This window comes from Anabrus simplex, chromosome 1 (assembly GCF_040414725.1).
Source record: "Anabrus simplex isolate iqAnaSimp1 chromosome 1, ASM4041472v1, whole genome shotgun sequence".
Lineage (NCBI taxonomy): Eukaryota > Metazoa > Arthropoda > Insecta > Orthoptera > Tettigoniidae > Anabrus > Anabrus simplex.
In genome coordinates, this window is record NC_090265.1 from 159,390,103 (window position 1) to 159,409,392 (window position 19,290).

At 39.3% G+C, this 19,290-nt stretch overlaps 1 protein-coding gene across 1 annotated transcript in view; it reads left to right on the forward strand.

The window, feature by feature from the left end:
• Window positions 1-19,290, forward strand: part of spn-E (spindle E) — a 323,333-nt gene that overhangs the window by 230,908 nt on the left and 73,135 nt on the right. The window lies entirely within an intron of this gene.

A 19,290-nucleotide genomic window follows, 5' to 3' on the forward strand; every position in this document is an offset into this window, starting at 1 on the left:
AAGCCCACTGAAATGCATGCACCAACTGACCCTGTGAGCAACATTTTCACACCATTCATAGCAGGGACTGGCTGCATAAGGAAAGGCATTACTAGCATCGCTCATACCTCAATCACTTTCATTTTGTCAAAGCCAAGGATAAGCAGAGACAGATCAATGAAAGTAACAAAATTGCTCTAGCCTATACTAGAGGACGTAGTGCACTGTAAACACTAGGTCCTGCCAGAAGAGGCATATAATACCGTATCTATATAAATAAAATAGTTATGACTGTGTGTCTGTACATTTTGACTATTTTGACGAAATTTCCCTACAGTTATCCGTTTCAGGTGTAATACAGTAAAATGCCATTATAACGAACGTTAGCTTAATGCAATGTTCAGAATAGCGAAATTAGTTTTAGGCCCCTTCCCTTTTCCCTATTTAATGTGTGTTTAAAATACAGTTGAACCTGACTTATACGTATATCGAGGGGAAGAGAAGAAACTACTTTTAACTCAGAATTACTTAGAAATCAGACTTACACAATACATCACATATTTACTGAAAAAACAATGGAATAGACCTACATGTGTAAATCCTTGCAAATAATAAATAAATTAAGACAGAAAATATTATTTTGAACTTGGTCCAGCCTTAAAGAAATCAGATAGATCGGCTTGTTTCACTTTTCTTGCATTAAGAATATAAATCTCCTTTAGCAAACTTAGTAATGAATTCAAAGCATTTTCACTACAACTCTTCGCACTGATGTAACGCCTACACACTTCGACTGCACTTAACACTTCACTCAGTTTAGGTGTCAAGATTCAAGCGCCGCGTTGTTTGCATAGATCAGCAATAATCTCTTCATCCGGTAGTTCTCCACATACAGCCAGATTATCGTCGAAAAGCACAAAAGTGGTAATACTAAATTCCCATGAAGGGAATTAGATATTTTTCCACCAATAGAGCATATCAAAAATCAGATCAAAAATTGGATGTATGGCTTTTCCGGCGTTTGCTCTATTAACCAGCATTTCGTCTTAGGTCTGACACTAGACTCGTCAGAGTGGGATGTGTCAGACCCTACCCACTGATGCTGGGGTGTATGCAGGTGAACTTATCAGAAGCTTCTTATGTAGCACAGTCCGATAACTGCATACGGGAGATAAAACTCCACAATGGAATTAATGCCCGCCTAGCAATTCCAAATGGTAATACTAAATTCCCATGAAGGGAATTAGATATTTTTCCACCAATAGAGCATATCAAAAATCAGATCAAAAATTGGATGTATGGCTTTTCCGGCGTTTGCTCTATTAACCAGCATTTCGTCTTAGGTCTGACACTAGACTCGTCAGAGTGGGATGTGTCAGACCCTACCCACTGATGCTGGGGTGTATGCAGGTGAACTTATCAGAAGCTTCTTATGTAGCACAGTCCGATAACTGCATACGGGAGATAAAACTCCACAATGGAATTAATGCCCGCCTAGCAATTCCAAATGGTAATACTAAATTCCCATGAAGGGAATTAGATATTTTTCCACCAATAGAGCATATCAAAAATCAGATCAAAAATTGGATGTATGGCTTTTCCGGCGTTTGCTCTATTTTAGAGCAAACGCCGGAAAAGCCATACATCCAATTTTTGATCTGATTTTTGATATGCTCTATTGGTGGAAAAATATCTAATTCCCTTCATGGGAATTTAGTATTACCATTTGGAATTGCTAGGCGGGCATTAATTCCATTGTGGAGTTTTATCTCCCGTATGCAGTTATCGGACTGTGCTACATAAGAAGCTTCTGATAAGTTCACCTGCATACACCCCAGCATCAGTGGGTAGGGTCTGACACATCCCACTCTGACGAGTCTAGTGTCAGACCTAAGACGAAATGCTGGTTAATAGAGCAAACGCCGGAAAAGCCATACATCCAATTTTTGATCTGATTTTTGATATGCTCTATTGGTGGAAAAATATCTAATTCCCTTCATGGGAATTTAGTATTACCATTTGGAATTGCTAGGCGGGCATTAATTCCATTGTGGAGTTTTATCTCCCGTATGCAGTTATCGGACTGTGCTACATAAGAAGCTTCTGATAAGTTCACCTGCATACACCCCAGCATCAGTGGGTAGGGTCTGACACATCCCACTCTGACGAGTCTAGTGTCAGACCTAAGACGAAATGCTGGTTAATAGAGCAAACGCCGGAAAAGCCATACATCCAATTTTTGATCTGAAGCACAAAAGTATCGAATTCTATACCCTCCTGTAGCGTTAGCTCATTGTTAGACAAAACTTCGTCCCCATAATCATCATTAGAGGCAGCCTCTTCTGGTAAGACACCAGGTTTGCGGAAACAGTTGCTGGTTGTGGAGGATGAGACCTGCTTCCAGGCAGCCGAAATAAAATCCATGGCTTGTAGCAAATTAATGGAGAGAGGTTCATTTCCTGCATCACTGTGTTATTAAATGTTGAACCAGCATTTTTCTATAATGCTCTTTGAATTTTTTTGCAAGTTGCTTTACGTCGCACCGACAATGATAGGTCTTATGGTGACGATACTTTGAAATTTGCTGTTGTTCCCACGAAATAAATTCTCATATTCAAACAAATTTACTGTATTTTATGTTGGTTCCGCACCAAAACCGTCCACTTTGCTTATCATGTATCTCAATCTTTGGCGGCGTGTCAAAAACGATGAAGGTAGCGGGGGAGAGAATTGGACTCGCCTTTATTAAGCCACCAGTAAGTAAGGGTCAACAATGTTACTCGGCGAAACTCTTTGTGTTCTGTTTCAGCACCGAAACTCGATCGCTCTACTTCCACCTACGCCGGCAAAGAGGAAACTTCGTAAGTACAGTAGTTTCTTTTTAAGAAGTACATTCTCATTGCAATTACGCAAAACTCAGTTATATTTCACCGACACTTAATACGTATAACAGCGAATTACGTATAAAACGGATTACATATAAATAAGATTTAATTAACACGCTTTTACATTATATTTTGCCGGGACCTAAAGGAAATTACGTACAAATACGAATTACGTAGAACAGAGTTACGTATAAAGCAGGTTCAACTGTATTTCATTGTAACAAATTTCAAACTTTCAGTATAACGAATTAAAATGTAGCCTTTTTGCTTATATTTAACACCCTTTTCCTTCAAAATATAATTGAAATTCATCCTGTTTTAATCGCCGCGTATCTCTCACAACATGTCTCTATACAGCTAATACCAGGTGGCACACACTACACAACTCACAGGCAAAACTACCAGATTACAAATCAGAAGAAGGTAAACAAACACATTACAATCCTGACGAACAGGTTTCCTACCCAGCAGCAAGTGAAGATTATCTTATTCAGTTTAGGTGTACCAGTACTGAACGTCAATGTGTAGGATTAATTTCTTATACATCAAACACAAATTAAAGCCAATTTTCTATTAATAAAAATATCTCAAATATTGGGGTGCGCAGATTGGATTACAGTATTTGTTACAGGATACAGTTCAGGTAGCAATTTTCCATACATGTATGAGATTGGTCAAGCTGGATACCAATTTCAAAGTAACCAGTACGTAAGGAGTAATGCTGTTGGCTGGGTAGGAATGCCACGTTTGCAATCAACCTATGAACGTTACGGTTTTCACATCTCTACACTCAGTACTGCATTTTGTTCATTCACGTCTCGTGACGACTTCATTGTTTATCTTTTGTTCGTGGAGCAGCGTGTGTATTAGTGTGCCAGTTAACTCTTTCGCCTATATGGATCAAAAGAAGCAAAAGCAGTTTTCTTTATAAGAAAAATGTAAAATGCTTTGGGAAATGGAGAAAGGAGGAAGGAAATGAGAAATAGCGAAGAAGTATGACATCAGCCCTTCACAGTCATGAAATTCCTTATTAATGAACACACAATGAAAATCTGTCAGAAAGTGGACTGGGCATCCACGTCTTGAAACACGCAGAGGTCACAGATGTTGAACTCGCACCTTCAAGTTTCGACTTGATCACTTAACTTGGTCAAAGTTTTGTTCGATTCAAAATTGCGGTCAAAGCCATTCCTGCCAGTCTCACATGGTCGAGTGTAACCTCCAATTCATTGTTAAAGAGTGTGACTGGAGATTAATGTTTAATAACCCCTTCTCCAAAATAAAAGGCTTCTACTAACATTTGTTGTAGAAAGAGTGTGATCTGCAATAATACTTTGATATTTTTATTGGCCCCTGTGCATGTTTTCACATTTGATGTTTGGTGTTTTTCACAACTTTCAGTGCACTTGTTATATTATGAGTCCCAGCAGGAAAGTTTTTCATATTTGTTCTCTCGTATTTTTCACACCTTCCAATAATACTTTTCTCTCATCTTTTGATATGGTAGATACATTTTATACTGTACCTGCGGATACACGACGTAAAATGCCCTCATTAGGCATAGATATCAAGGATAATTTAATAAAAAACCACCTATTCAATACTTTCCACGTTTAATGTGGTTATTATCTACATGATTTTATGTAGACTTATTTAGGTCAGGTACATGTTTCACCCATTATTTTGGGCATCTTCAGCCTGTAAACAACCTTTAGGTCAAGGTTTGGGACCTTTTTAACCAATATAAACACTATATACAATATATACATTATATACAATATATACGAACATTTATGAACTCTTAAGATGGGTAACATAAGTTAATACAGTTAAGTTTTTGGTCCTAATCTATCTATCTTCATCATCATCATCATCATCATCATCATCATATTGAATTAAAAATTTAGAGCACGCGTTGTGATAAAATGTATTGAATTAACACCTCTTAACTGTAAAATGACTTACTTGTTCAATTAATACTAGATGGACATGTCTGTTCCGGCAGCGCCTGTCTTATCAACATTTCTACTCCTGGTGTTGTACTGGTGCGGTAATGGAGGGGCAGGGCATGGAGGGAGAGTGGGGGTAGGCTGGTCTAAGGGCGTGTTTGCTGTTGCTATAGGGGAGTTTCTAGAAGCAATATGGGCGGGTTTAACTTTTGGCATTGTGGATGAAGCATTTGAGTGTGGAGATTTAAATAATTGAGGGATTTTGTTTTGATCTGAATTCACGATATTAATTAATCTAGGTGTTAATTCGTACAAAGGATTTTTAATTTCATTGACGTCTAAATTTTTAATTCAATATTACTTTTCTACTTCATTACAGATATTCTTAAGATCCCTCCCAAAGACCAAGCAACACATCAACGGGAACAATATTCATACAAGACTGTATCAAGTGTCTAGGATGTTCCTTCTCAATTAAGCAGCAGCCTAAAACTATGAAACAGCTTAATATTGTACTCTTGTCAATTCCTTGACGTTACATGAGACCCAAAGTCAAGACGCTAACAGTTTCATTCAAATCGTTCTTGACCAGTCTACCTACAACAATCGGTTTTTTGTCGTGACCTACCTGTCCTGTGAGACGATCTCGTAGGTTGGTCACCAGGCACTTGGATGTTGAAGTATTACCTGACCTGCCGAGCGGATTGTAGGGAGGTAATTTGTAGGTATGACTCGTCCCGCAACTCCCGAAATAAAAGAAGAAGTTATTTCCCTGTCCTTTATTACTGAGGACACTAAAACTACTATGTACAGTATATTTACAAGTCTGAATGTAATGATCTGTAGAGAGAGCGAGCTTGTTCCACGCGTCTACTGTTTTACTACGCGTCTATCTGAATCTTGCCCTACGGCACTTGGGCTATGCCCGAACAGAATATCGTTCTGACAAGTACGAACTACTGGCTGGAAGAAGGCCCCGCGCCATCTTGGCCAGGGGTTATATCTCCGCTCCTGAACTCAAAGTTCTATCCCTACCTCCTACCAAGGGGTTGGGTCTTACAGGCATTGCCAAACTGATCATCCAGTCACTAGCGCCCTCAAGTGGCTATTCTCAATAGTTGTCACAGTAAGTGCTGCTACCTAGGTACTACTGTCTTCTGTCTTACTTTGTCCTCATCTTTCCTTGTTTTCCTAAAGCGCATCTGTAATGGCCTTGACTGGCCGTGTACTCAGCTTTGTCCCTTTGTCGGGCACTAGGCGGTCTGCCTGGCCCGCATACCAACTTTGTTTGTTGACACACAATAAATATCTTATTGTAGTCAACAGCTTTCGTAAGCTAGCGCGTTTCACAAACCGCTCTCCAATACTTAACTGAAAGCTTCCTTCTGCTTTCCAATTATTAAATCTAACTATAATTATTATACTTATTATACAGTTACTCAAGTACTACAAGGTGTCTCATGTCGATGACTATCATTATTCTAACACTAATTAATCTCCTCTGACACCTTGAGCTCTAGACTCGGCTGCGAATCCCGGCTGCCTTCCACCTGGCAGTCCGCCGGTTCGAGTCCGTGGGAGGTCGGTACACGACATTTTTAAATCTCCACTTGTGCATGACAACACATTTAAATATTAGTTACGTCAAGAACATGAAATTGAAAATCATGGTCAAATAAGCCCCAGTTTTAATATCACCTTTTCTCAAGACTTATGATAAAAAATAAGGTCCATTTCATTTTATTTTTGAACATTTTAAGTTAACCAGAATAGAACTGCCAAGTTAAAACACCTACAAGCAACAATCAGTTCAAATCTCTGCTTATTGTTGACGACACATCCTGTCAACAGACACGGTACGTCAAGAACATAATATGATATAGGGGTCACATAAACCCCGGTATGTAATCCTCTTTACCAAAAAGAAGATCCATTTTAATTTTGGACATTTTTCATATTAGATAGATTAGGACCAAAAAACTTAACTGTATTAACTTGTGTTACCCATCTTAAGAGTTCATTAATGTTTGTATATATTGTATATAATGTATATATTGTATATCGTGTTTATATTGGTTAAAAAGGTCCCAAACCTTGACCTAAAGGTTGTTTACAGGCTGGATGCCCAAAATAATGGGTGAAACATGTACATGACCTAAATAAGTCTACATAAAATCATGTAGATAATAACCACATTAAACGTGGAAAGTATTGAATAGATGGTTTTTTATTAAATTATCCTTGATATCTATGCCTAACGTTATCTTCAGTACGGAACAATAATGAGTTGTTACTTGTAATAAATGCCCTCATGTTGGAGAAATACGTATTTAGTATTTCTATATCCCTGTTGGATAGTTTTTATTCGTATATTCAGTAGTATGTTTTCTTGACACGTTCTTTTTGATGCCCGCTGTAGAAACGTCTTAATGATATTGTACTGTTTATCATAAATGTTATAAAAGAATACTAAAACTGTACTATTCACAATTCATAAAATAAATACATCTGCAAGTGCAATAGTAAATTTTAGAAATAGTCCAACCTATTTGATGGCAAAGTTTAAATAGATTTTCTTTAAAGAAACATTTTAAGTTTACTTTGACAGCAGTACTCAACAGCATAATTGAATTTTGTAACAGAACCATGCATTTTGAATTAGAGGAAAGTAACACAAAGTAACATAAGTAACATAAAAGACATGTATTCCAACATACTGATTTCTAAAACAATAGACATTTTAAGTGATAGAATCCATGTGATGATGAAGAGGAAGATGTGCCCCAAAGTGTTCAACAGAGTTGACTCTTGTGCAGGCAACAAGCATGGGACGTAGTCTTCAGGATTTTCTTCTGTCATGAAGTGATGTGCCAGTATCTGTGTTATATTCAAGTGCAGTGTTTGCTGACTGCCTTGAATATTCATTTGTATCTGGGAGTGGTCAGAAGTAGTTCAGACATTTTCAAAAATATAAAGTCGAGGACATAATTTACTGGTACAGGGAAAAATTTGAGATGCTGAACACTTCTTGCAAGTACCTGTACTTTATATCATTACTTCATATGTATATTGTCCCCTTTTCCGGGGTCGCTGAGTCGGCGGAGCGAGAATCCCAACGGGTGGAACGTTCGCAGGGCCGTCTTTACTATTTCGGGACAGACCTTATGAGATTTATATTTGCAGGGCTATAGGTGATTGGATAGATGACACAGCATAATGAAAATCAGGACAAAATAACAATAACATTTATTAATAAAACATCAGTCTGGACATGCAAATATAAAAAAAAAAACCATTGACTTATATACATCTTCAACATAATGTAACTACTTCTGATCTGTTAATGAGAACTTATGTACACATGCTCCTTATGGGTTCCATTAATTTCAATCCATCATCGCATAAACTTCTTGCCTGAAACCATGCTTCTCATCTGAACCGTTGACTACGAACTGTAACATTGAACAGACCACAATGTTAGCGAAAACATAGTTATAACCAATATTGTTACATTAGATCATTTAATTATACTATATTTTCCTTAAAGAATAAATATCTTTACCAATACTTTCAACTTCCTTTTCAAACTCTTGGCTAATTCCTATAAATTAATTCCCAAATTCTTCACAAACTCTTTAGAAAATTCATCAATTAATTCTCTGGAAATCCCTTTAAGAAACACTATGAAAATTTCTTGGAAAAATTCCTTTACAAATTCCTGACAAATCTCTTTGGAAAATTCTTTCACAAAACTTGGAAAATTCTTTGGCAAGGTTTCCCTTCTTCTCAGATTACGTCCGACTGTATTCCTATATTTAAATTTTTCAGATTACGTTCGACTGTATTCCTATATTTAAATTTTTAAACAATCATCCACTTTCTAAATTATTTATATATGATAAGTAGAGTATCACAAAATAAATGTGCAACAAATTAAATAAAAACTCCACATGACAAGAATACATGAAAAATCACGAAAGAAAAAAAAATTCTCTACGGTTTGAAATACATTGATAGACTGTCATGCAATCTCACAATCAACCCCAATTATTATCAGCAAATTTTATCACAGCATCAAAATTATTATTATTATTATTATTTTCTTATTATTATATCTCCCTTCTGGATTAAGTTGAAGACCCTTGCATCATATTCACAGATCATAGCAATGAATAACACCATGACATGCTATAAATGACCAAAATTGGATGAATAAAATCATCACTACCATCAGTTACGGACACTTCGAAGAATGCACTCATCTAGCCTCATGGAAAAATTACTGCTCATGGAAAAATTACTAAGTCTCTCCTTTACATAATACAAGATGTTGAGCCATATTTTATTATTATTCCCTGAATGACTATACCACTATAATCATAAATACCTTAACGACTGACATGTACCCTAGCGGTCATCATGTTGTCAAATATTCACAAAAAAGAATTATCACACAATTGATACTCATTTATCTCTCAACAACAACTTTAAATTATTCTGACTCATTATTATTATTTCCGTGATTATTATTCCTAAGTGCATCATCTTGATGAACTGTCAGATGACCACAATTATCACCTTCCCTTCTAAGTTCAGAATTATTTCACAAGTCATTCTCTACCAATGCTTCGGTAAAATCATTCCTTTAACACTGACTAAAATAATTATTATTATCGTCATGATTTTTAATGAAATCTTTCTTCATCATCATCATCATCATCATCATTATAAGCCTTCATTTCCCCGCAATCCATTTTGAAGACCTTAATTACACTCATACCCTCATGACATTCACCAACAAAATGGGGATTAATCAATGAATCAACACAGCAACGTATCAAGAATCAATCAAATGAGATCAATGAATCAATAAACCAATGTCTGCAACCATCACCACTATCGAAATTCTACTACTCTAACTAAATTCAACGTTTCTTTATATAAGAATACAATCCAACTAGCAATCCACAGAAAGAAAGGAAATTGTTACAAAGGTACTTATTGTTCCGATGTATCTCTCCGGCGTCTTGTATACAGGTGTAGATGTAGGTTCCTCCTCCGGATTATGGCGGATTGTAGATGAACAAGTTCATCGTGCTGGCTCACACACGTTGGTTTAACACCTCATGATTCCTATGCAGCCAGATAGTGTAGAATCACTCCAGCGATGTCTTAGAGTTCCCCAGTATTTCCATCTTGGTCAGACCATGATAACTGGCCCTCGTAGATTTTGCTGAAACTAAAATTTGATTTTAGAATTGGATCCTCACTCGTTGTATTCCAATATTTTGCCTTACAATACTTAACTGGTGCAATGATGTACAATGTGGTTCAAAATTATTAAAGCTTCAAATCTTGACCCTATTATCTGTTTAAAGCACTTCATTGAGTCATCATAATTTCAAATACTCCACTGCAATACTTTTCAAACGATGTTCCTCGGCCAGGTTTATTCTCGAAGCTTACAGTTCGATGATTAATTTTCCTCATGGTGCCTACCAGAACATTCCATAAGTTACTGTAATAAAATTCCGGCGTAACGTCTTGCTGTGACTGTCCGTGGTTTGTAATGTTTCTCCCAGTCAAATGTACTGCGATGGGATATCGTACTTGGGTAACCCTTCTGTATGAAAATTAATACTAGCACACTCGAACACTATAATGCCATGCAGTACTGTCACGTAGTCAATTAAATTCTCCAGTACCGTTAGCAATGACTATCGTATTCCTCCATCGCTCAGTCTCACACTCTGCTACTCTTCCTTCCAGAAGATTTCCGTCTGTAGAGCATCTCTGTTTTCATTTGTCGACAGCTATTCTGCGACGTGATTCATTGTTCCATATTTGGTGTAGATCTTTCTGGAATCCTTCTCCCCTTTTGAATCTGGCGCTCGCTGTATGACGTAAGCCGAGTGACGTATCCGTGTCCTTGACCACCTGACACTGTTTAGCTTGCCCGCAACAGAACGGCCTTGTAACCAGCTGATGCCTCTTCATGCGCATACCCGTGTTACATTACGAGAATTAAACCAACCCCTCTAAATCCAATGAAATACCATTTGGACATGTACAAAATATGTATCCTAATTTTCCTTTCATTTAATAAGTACAGTATTAAAGTTTTTAAGGTATAAATTCATGTTGAAATTATGCAGATTCTTCTACAGGTTTAGCAAGGGGCGAGTTCTTAAGAATTGATTTATTTCAGTATAACAAAATTTCACTATAACAGATTAAATTCTGAGGCCCCCCCTAAATTTTGTTATATTGGTATTTTACTGTAATGACCATCTACATACGAAGATTGGGGCAAAAAGTCATTGCAACTATTTTTCACTTGAAGATACCAGTCCGGTTGGAAAATGTGACATATACAGACAAAAGGACAAGGTGTTTACTTGTGTGGAAATGAATAGCAGTGAAATATCATAACACACTAATTTATTACAGTAGTATACAGGGCAATAGGGCCTTCCCGGTGCAAAAGAATGACAACACAGTACACATAAAGTTGACATGACAAACCTGGGCCTAAAGACCCTCAAAGTAGTCCCCTGCTACTGACACCACACGCTGCCAATGATGTGGGAGGCGCTGAATACCATCTGCCTCAGCATTTGCCGCACCATGTGTGAATCGGGTCACCTGTTGGCACACAGCATTAGCAATGTCCTCTCGTGTTGCAAACCGCCTACCACATAGTGGTTCCTTAATCTTTCGAATGAGATCAAAGTCACGGGGCGAAATGTCGGGAAAGTACTGTAGGTGCTCCAATTCTTCCCATCCCCAACGTCGCAGTAGCAGCTCTACACACTCTGCTTTATGTGGTTTTGGATTGTCGTGCAGGATTATTGCACTGTCCGCAAGATCCAGACGTTTCTCCCGAACTCTACGTCGTACCTGTCGCACCAGGAAGTCCCTGTAGTACTGTGCGGTGTGGTCACTGTTCTGCCATGCGGAACAAAGTGGCAAACAATGACACCCCTGACATCATATGCGACGATCACCATCAGTTTGACTGGGAAAGGATTCTGACGGTCCTTCTGCCTCCTTGGTGATCCAGCATGTCGCCACTCCGCAGACTGACGTTTCATTTCTGGTTCGTATGCTCTGGCACAAAATTCATCTATGGCGATTATTTGTGACAAGAATTGATCACAATCCTGTTGTCAGCGTGCAAGGTGGTCGGAGCATATTGCATAACGCACCCACCTTTGTACGTCTGTCAGTGCATGCAGTACCCACCGCGATGCGATTTTGCGCAGTTGCAGCTCATTACGCAATAGCCTGTGGGTGGTGCATTTCTCGATGCCACTTGCCCTCTCTAACTCCAGTAGCGTCCATCGTCTGTCTTCATCCAGGAGCTGCTCGTTGATGGCACGTGGCACGTCAGTCCGCACACTGACAGGTCGTCCCAAACGTTGCTCGTCACTGGTTGACACATCCTTGCTGAAACTTTCCTATCCACTGTGCTACTATACTATATGGTAGGGCATTATTCCCGAGGGCTTCCATTAATTCACTGTGTGATTCCATTGCATTTCTCCCTTGGAGAATGGCTATTTTGATGTAAGCACGCTGCTCAACACGGGTTACTTCCATCTCGCACGATACTCACCAACTGACTGATTTCACAACCCTCGCTGTGCTACTACCAGCTATCACAGAGCCATCTGTTGTTCTGCATACACACTATGCCTGCAGAACTTCCACACAACACATATACATTTGTAATCCGTTCACATATCTACAGGGAAAAAAAATAGTTGCCATTAATTTTGCCCCAATCCTCATATTTTTTAGCCTTGGTGTCTGTCTGTCGGTTTGTCTGTTTGAGTTCTTATAACTGGAAAACTACTGGATATTTAGAATCTACCTGTTCTTGGGTAGGTTTTAGGGCCAGTATTTTTCCTGAATACCTAAATTTACTAGGGTTCATCCGAATCTGATACCATGAATTTGCACTCCCGCAAAATATGCACATCCAAAATTAATGGAAATCTGCCATCCTTAATGGAAATCAATTTTTAGAAGTTTTTCTCATGTGCATCATTTCGATAGGAGGATTAATAAGGGAGATATCTTGAAACATCTGTTTTGCAGGCTAAGTCCAGTGGACATAGCCCAAAAAGGAGTTGTACATGGAGCAGATTCCTTATCTAAATAAAATCGTAACGACCGTGTGTCTGTACATTGACTATTTTGGCGAAATTTTCGTACTGATATCCGTTTAAAGGGTAATAATGACCATCTGCATATTTTTTGGCGTTATTGTCCTGAAAGTCGTAATTTTTACCGTCCTCCACCAAAATCAAGAATGCTGCACAATCTGCCAGACGAGCTAGAAAATTGAAATTTGGCAAAATATAACATTTTAGCCTGTAACCAACGGGAAACTTCCAAAATATTTTAATTTTTAACTTTTTATCTCCGAAGAATATCGAAATATCGAGGCAATTTATTGATGGTGCAGACCTTCATTTCAAGGTATTTGGTGGCTAAACGGTAAGTCAATGTTGATTCCCATAGGGAATCTGAAATTTGTTCCAAATGAGTAAATTTATAATACCAATTTAGTTGGTCCATTATTGGACATTATAAATTTTCCAGCTAACTCATTCCTGGTTGCCAGCCTTTGGCCCCTGTGTGCAAAGTTAGGCTCATCAGTTGGTAAATAGCACACCTACCAAGATGCATGGCTAGTGCATACCGTGGAGGCCACTGCATAAGCTACTTGTAACCACCGGCAGTGTCAATGCACTATGAGAGACTTTGTCTCATTTTCAAACATTGATGCCTGCCTGGCCATAACATGTCTTTATGGCATTAAATTATATTATTTAAGGCTGAGTGATCAGTTCCACTGTTAATTGCAAGGCAAGAGATGGCAGCACTGTTAACACTCACCAGCTGCTGCATGTGTGTTAGTGACTTGCACAACCTTACCCTTACCCTCTACTGCTTCTCCTCAACCATTAATGTTTGTCTGTCTCTCTACCTGTATTAGTGTTGCCTTGCTTTTGAGTCACACACTAGACCTGCTTCTAAGCCGTATGACTAATTTGTGGACAAGGCACACTCTCACTGTCCAACCCAAGAAAAAAGAGATCGGCATGTATTATGATATATTATGATTTTGAAGATAACAAGATTACAACTGTATAGTTCTATAGATCATAAACATTATTTTCTTCTGTGATTATAACTTATAGAATTTTATAAAGTATAGTAATTTTTGGTCCGCCACTGTGGTTAGTGTGATCAGCTGTCACCCCCGGAGGTCCGGGTTCGATTTCCGACTCTACCACAAAATTTGAAAAAGGGCTGCGATGGGGTCCACTTAGCCTCGACAAGTCATCTGAATAGAAGGGGTTGATTCCCTCCTCAGCCATCCTGGAAGTGGTTTTCCGTGGTTTCCCACTTCTTCTCCAAGCAAATGCCGGGATGTTACCTTACTTAAGGCCACGGCCGCTTCGTTCCCCGTTCCTAGTCTATCCCTTCCAATCTTCCTTTCCCCAACAAGACCCCTGTTCAGCATAGCAGGAGAGGCCGCCTGGGCGAGGTACAGGTCCTCCTCCCCAGTTGTAGCCCCGCAACCAAAGTCTCGCGCCCTTGAGGCGGTAAAGGTTGGATCCCTCGCTGTATCAAAGGGAAAAGCCAACCTTGGAGGGTAAATGTTTTAAGAAAGGAAGAAAATTAATTTTTAACATTCTGTAACAAAAAATACACGTTATTATGAGCAAATATTTTCCTGACAATTTATTTTATTACCTTATTTATATATTTACATTTCATATTGTGCTATATTAAGTCTGACTCGTTGGCTGAATGGTCAGCATTGAGGCCTTCTTTTTAGAGGGTCCCGGGTTCAACTCTCGGCCGGGCCTGGGATTTTAATCACCCCTGATTAATTCTTCTGGCTCAGGGACTGGGTGTTTGTGTTTGACCCAAAACTTTCCTCTTCATACATACATACATTACCATTATAGACTGTTATACCATTCAGCGTTCAGTCTGCAAGCATCTGTGAATTTACTAAACGTCGCCACAATCCTCGATTTGCAACTGAGTCTAACCATCGTCGTCTTGGTCTACCCCTACTTCTCTTACCCTCCATAAGAGTCCATTATTCTCCTAGGTAACCTATCCTCCTCCATTCGCCTCACATGACCCCACCACCGAAGCCAGTTTATGAGTCATTCCTAAATTAGCCTTTATCTCCTCATTCCGGGTACCCTCCTGTCATTGTTCCCACCTGTTTGTACCAGCAATCATTCTTGCTCCTTTCATGTCTGTTACTTCTAACTTACAAATAAGATATCCTGAGTCCACCCAGCTTTCGCTCCCGTAATGCAAAGTCGGTCTGAAAACAGACCGATGTAAGGATAGTTTCGTCTGGGAGCTGACTTCCTTCTTACAGAATACTGTTGATCGCAACTGCAAGCTCACTGTATTAGATTTACAACACCTTGATTCAATCTCACTTACTATATTACCGTCTTGGGAGAACACACAATGTAAATACTTGAAATTATCGACCTGTTCTAGCTTTGTATCACCAATGTGACGTACAATTCTGTTGAATTTCTTACCTACTGACATCAATTTAGTCTTTGAGAGGCTAATTTTCATACCATACTCATTGCACCTATTTTCAAGTTCCAAGATATTAGACTGCAGGCTTTCGGCACAATCTGCCATTAAGACCAAGTCGTTAGCATAGGCCAGACTGCTTACTACAATTTCCACCTAACTGAATCCCTCCCTGCCATTTTATACCTTTCAGCAGATGATCCATGTAAACTACGAACAGCAGAGGTGAAAGATTACAGCCTTGTCTAACACCTGTAAGTACCCTGAACCAAGAACTCATTCTACCATCAATTCTCATTGAAGTCCAATTGTTAACATAAATGCCTTTGATTGGTTTTAATAATCTACCTTTAATCGCATAGTCCCCCAATATAGCGAACATCTTTTCCCTCAGTACCCTGTCAAATGCTTTCTCTAGATCTGCGAAACAAACACAACTGCCTATTCTTCTCGTAGCATTTTTCAATTACCTGGCGCATACTGAAAATCTGATCCTGAGAGCCTCTCTGTGGTCTGAAACCACACTGGTTTTCATCCAACTTCCTCTCAACTACTGATCGCACCTTCCCTTCCAAGATGCCAGTGAATACTTTGCCTGGTATACTAAGCAATGCGATACCTTGATAGTTATTGCAATCCTTCCTGTTCCCTTGCTTATTACTGCTTTTACTGCTTTTGTCCAATCTTAAGGTATGTAAAAAATGTCAAAAACAGATCAGATGTAAGGCTTTTCAGGTGTTTGCTCTATTAACCAGCATGTCGTCTTAGATCTGACACTAGACTCATCAGAGTAGGATGTGTCAGACCCTACCCACTGATGCTGGGGTGTATACAGGTGCACTTATCGGAAGCCCTTATAAGAGGCACAGTCTGATAACTGCATACGGAAGATAAATCTCCACAATGGAACCATTGCCCGCCTAGCAATTCCGAATGGAAAATTCTAAATTCCCATGGAGGGAATTAGATATTTTTCACCAATAGAGCATGTCAAAAATGTCAAAAACAGGTACTTTACCAACAGGTACCTTACCAACACTCCATGCTAATCTTACTATTCTATAAAGCCATTTCATCCCTGCCTTCCCACTATACTTCACTATTTCAGGTCTAATTTCATCTATTCCTGCTGCTTTATGACAATGGAGTTTATTTACCATCCTTTCCACTTCCTCAAGCATAATTTCACCATCATCATTTTCCTCCTCTCCATGAGTTTGGCTGTTCGCAACACCACCAGGAAGATTTCCTTTTACATTGAGATGATGTTCAAAATATTCCCTCCACCTCTCCAGTGATTCCCTGGGATCTATTATGAGTTCACCTGAATTACTCGAAACATTGTTCATTTCCTTTTTCCCTCCCTTCCTAAGATTCTTTATTACTGTCGAGAAAGGTTTCCCTGCTGCTTGACCTAGCCTTTCCAGGTTATTACCAAAATCTTCCTACGAATTCATTTTGGATTCAACAACTATATGTTTCGCTCTGTTTCTTTCATCTACGTACAAATCCCTGTCTGCCTCGGGCCTCGTTTAGAGCCATTTCTGATAAGCCTTCTTTTTACGCTTACAGGCTGCTCTCACTTCATCATTCCACCAAGATGTTAGCCTTTTCCCATCTTTACACACTGTTGTTCCTAGGCATTCCCTTGCCATTTCTACTACAGCATCCCTGTATGCCACCCATTCACTTTCTAGATCCTGAACGTGCTTACTGTCTACTGTTCGAAACTTCTCACTAATCATATCCATGTACTTCTGTCTAATTTCCTCGTCCTTGAGATGTTCTACCCTTATTCGTTTGCAGACAGATTTGTCTTTCTCTACCCTAGGCCTCGAGAGAGTTCACTACAGATCAGATAGTGGTCTGTATCATCGAAAAATCCGCGAAAAACTCGTACATTCCTAACAGATTTCCTGAATTTGAAGTCGGTTAAGATGTAGTCTATTATGGATCTGGTACCCCTAGCCTCACATGTGTAGTGGTGAATAGCCTTATGCTTGTAGAATGTATTCGTAACTGCTAAACCCATACTAGCACAGAAGTCCAGCAAACGCTTCCCATTCCCATTAGCTTCCATATCTTCCCCACATTTATCAATTACCCTTTCGTATCCTTCAGTTCTATTTCCAACTCTCGCATTGAAATCACTCATTAGCACTATTGTATCCTTGCTGTTAATCCTGACCACGATGTCACTCAATGCTTCATAAAACTTGTCAACTTCATCCTCATCTGCACCCTCACATGGTGAATACATGGAGATAATTCTAGTCCTAATTCCTCCAACTGACAAATCTACCCACATCATCGCTCATTTACGTGCCTAACAGAAACTATGTTGCGTGCAATGGTATTCCTGATAAAGAGCCCTACCGCAGACTCTGCCCTTCCCTTTTTAACAGCCATCTAGTACACTTTATAAACTCCTATATCCTCGTTATCTCCCCATACCCGAATGTCACTTATCCCTAGCACATCCAGATTCATCCTCTTAGCTGACTCAGCCAGTTCTACTTTCTTTCTTCCATAAGCCCCATTAATATTGATAGCTCCCCATCAAATTCCAGGTCCGAGGCTTGCTTAAAGTGTTCTGAGCTCGGAAAATTCATGAAGCAGGATGCTGCCCTACTTACACATAGTCCAAGTGAGGATCTCTCCTCTAATGGGTTATGGGCCACCGGTGAATTGTATAGTCCTAGCCGCCTGAGCACAAGGAGGGCCATGATTCAGAATATGTCCGAGATGCCCACTCCCATTCCATAGCAACTGGTATCCCGACTCTCAGGACCACTTACTAGGCCACTCAGCCGTTGCTCATGGTTCAAGAACTAGGACGTGACTACAGTAACCCACATCATGAACCATTTTACATTTTACTTACCTGGAAAATATTTCACATGCAGAGTCTTCACTCATGGCAGATCTCCATTCGAAAACTCAATAATCCATGCTCAGAACTGGCTTTCAAGCTTTGTCTATGGGATATTTGCTTTCGCAAATCGCTCTTTTTGAGAAGTGGTCTTTGGAAATTTTCTGGCATTTCCAGCTGTTCAATCACTCAATAATAGAAGTGTGATATCTTGGACTCTTTTAAATATGAAATACTAGGATATTTATTAAAATTATTGCTCATTTACATTAGCATATAATAACCAATCTTGATCTCTAAAAATAATCTAACAAACATCCGAAGATCTAAAACTAAAGTCTTGTCATCAGACGAATAGATTCATAGGTTGTCTTCATGATTGATATCTTTCCCCCTTAAAAATGAGAACTTTTAAAAAAATTTGTAGCACTCATATTTCCTCGATGAGCCATTTAACTTTCTTCCTGACCCTCTTAGGTCGTTCAGTAGTGGTAGTAGGGGGTTGTACCTCCACAGAAACAGAGGCAGGCATGGAGATGACCTCTGGAGTAGACAGAGAATTCATAGCAGGAGGCGGCTCTCCATCTGTCTACTATGACGAGAATCACCTGAATCCCAATCCGGAGAAAACTCAGGTATGTGCATTCCATCTACGCAACAAGGAGCAAGAAAGGAATTGAAGGTAACCTGGAAAGGACACAAATTAAACCATTATGATCAACCCAAATATCTAGGGGTAAATTTGGACCATGCCCTAACTTATAAACACTGTATAGATACCAAACAGAAGGTATGTAGCAGGAATAATTTCATTCGCAAACACACACACACACACACACACACACACACACACACACATGGGGAGCACAGCCTAAAGTCCTCTGCACATCTGTCCTTGCCCTGTGTTTCTCTGCTGCAGAGTACGCTGCTCCAGTCTGGTGGAATTCCACTCATACAAACTAAGTGGATGTTACCCTCCACGAGACAGATTGCATTGTTATTGGCTGCTTAC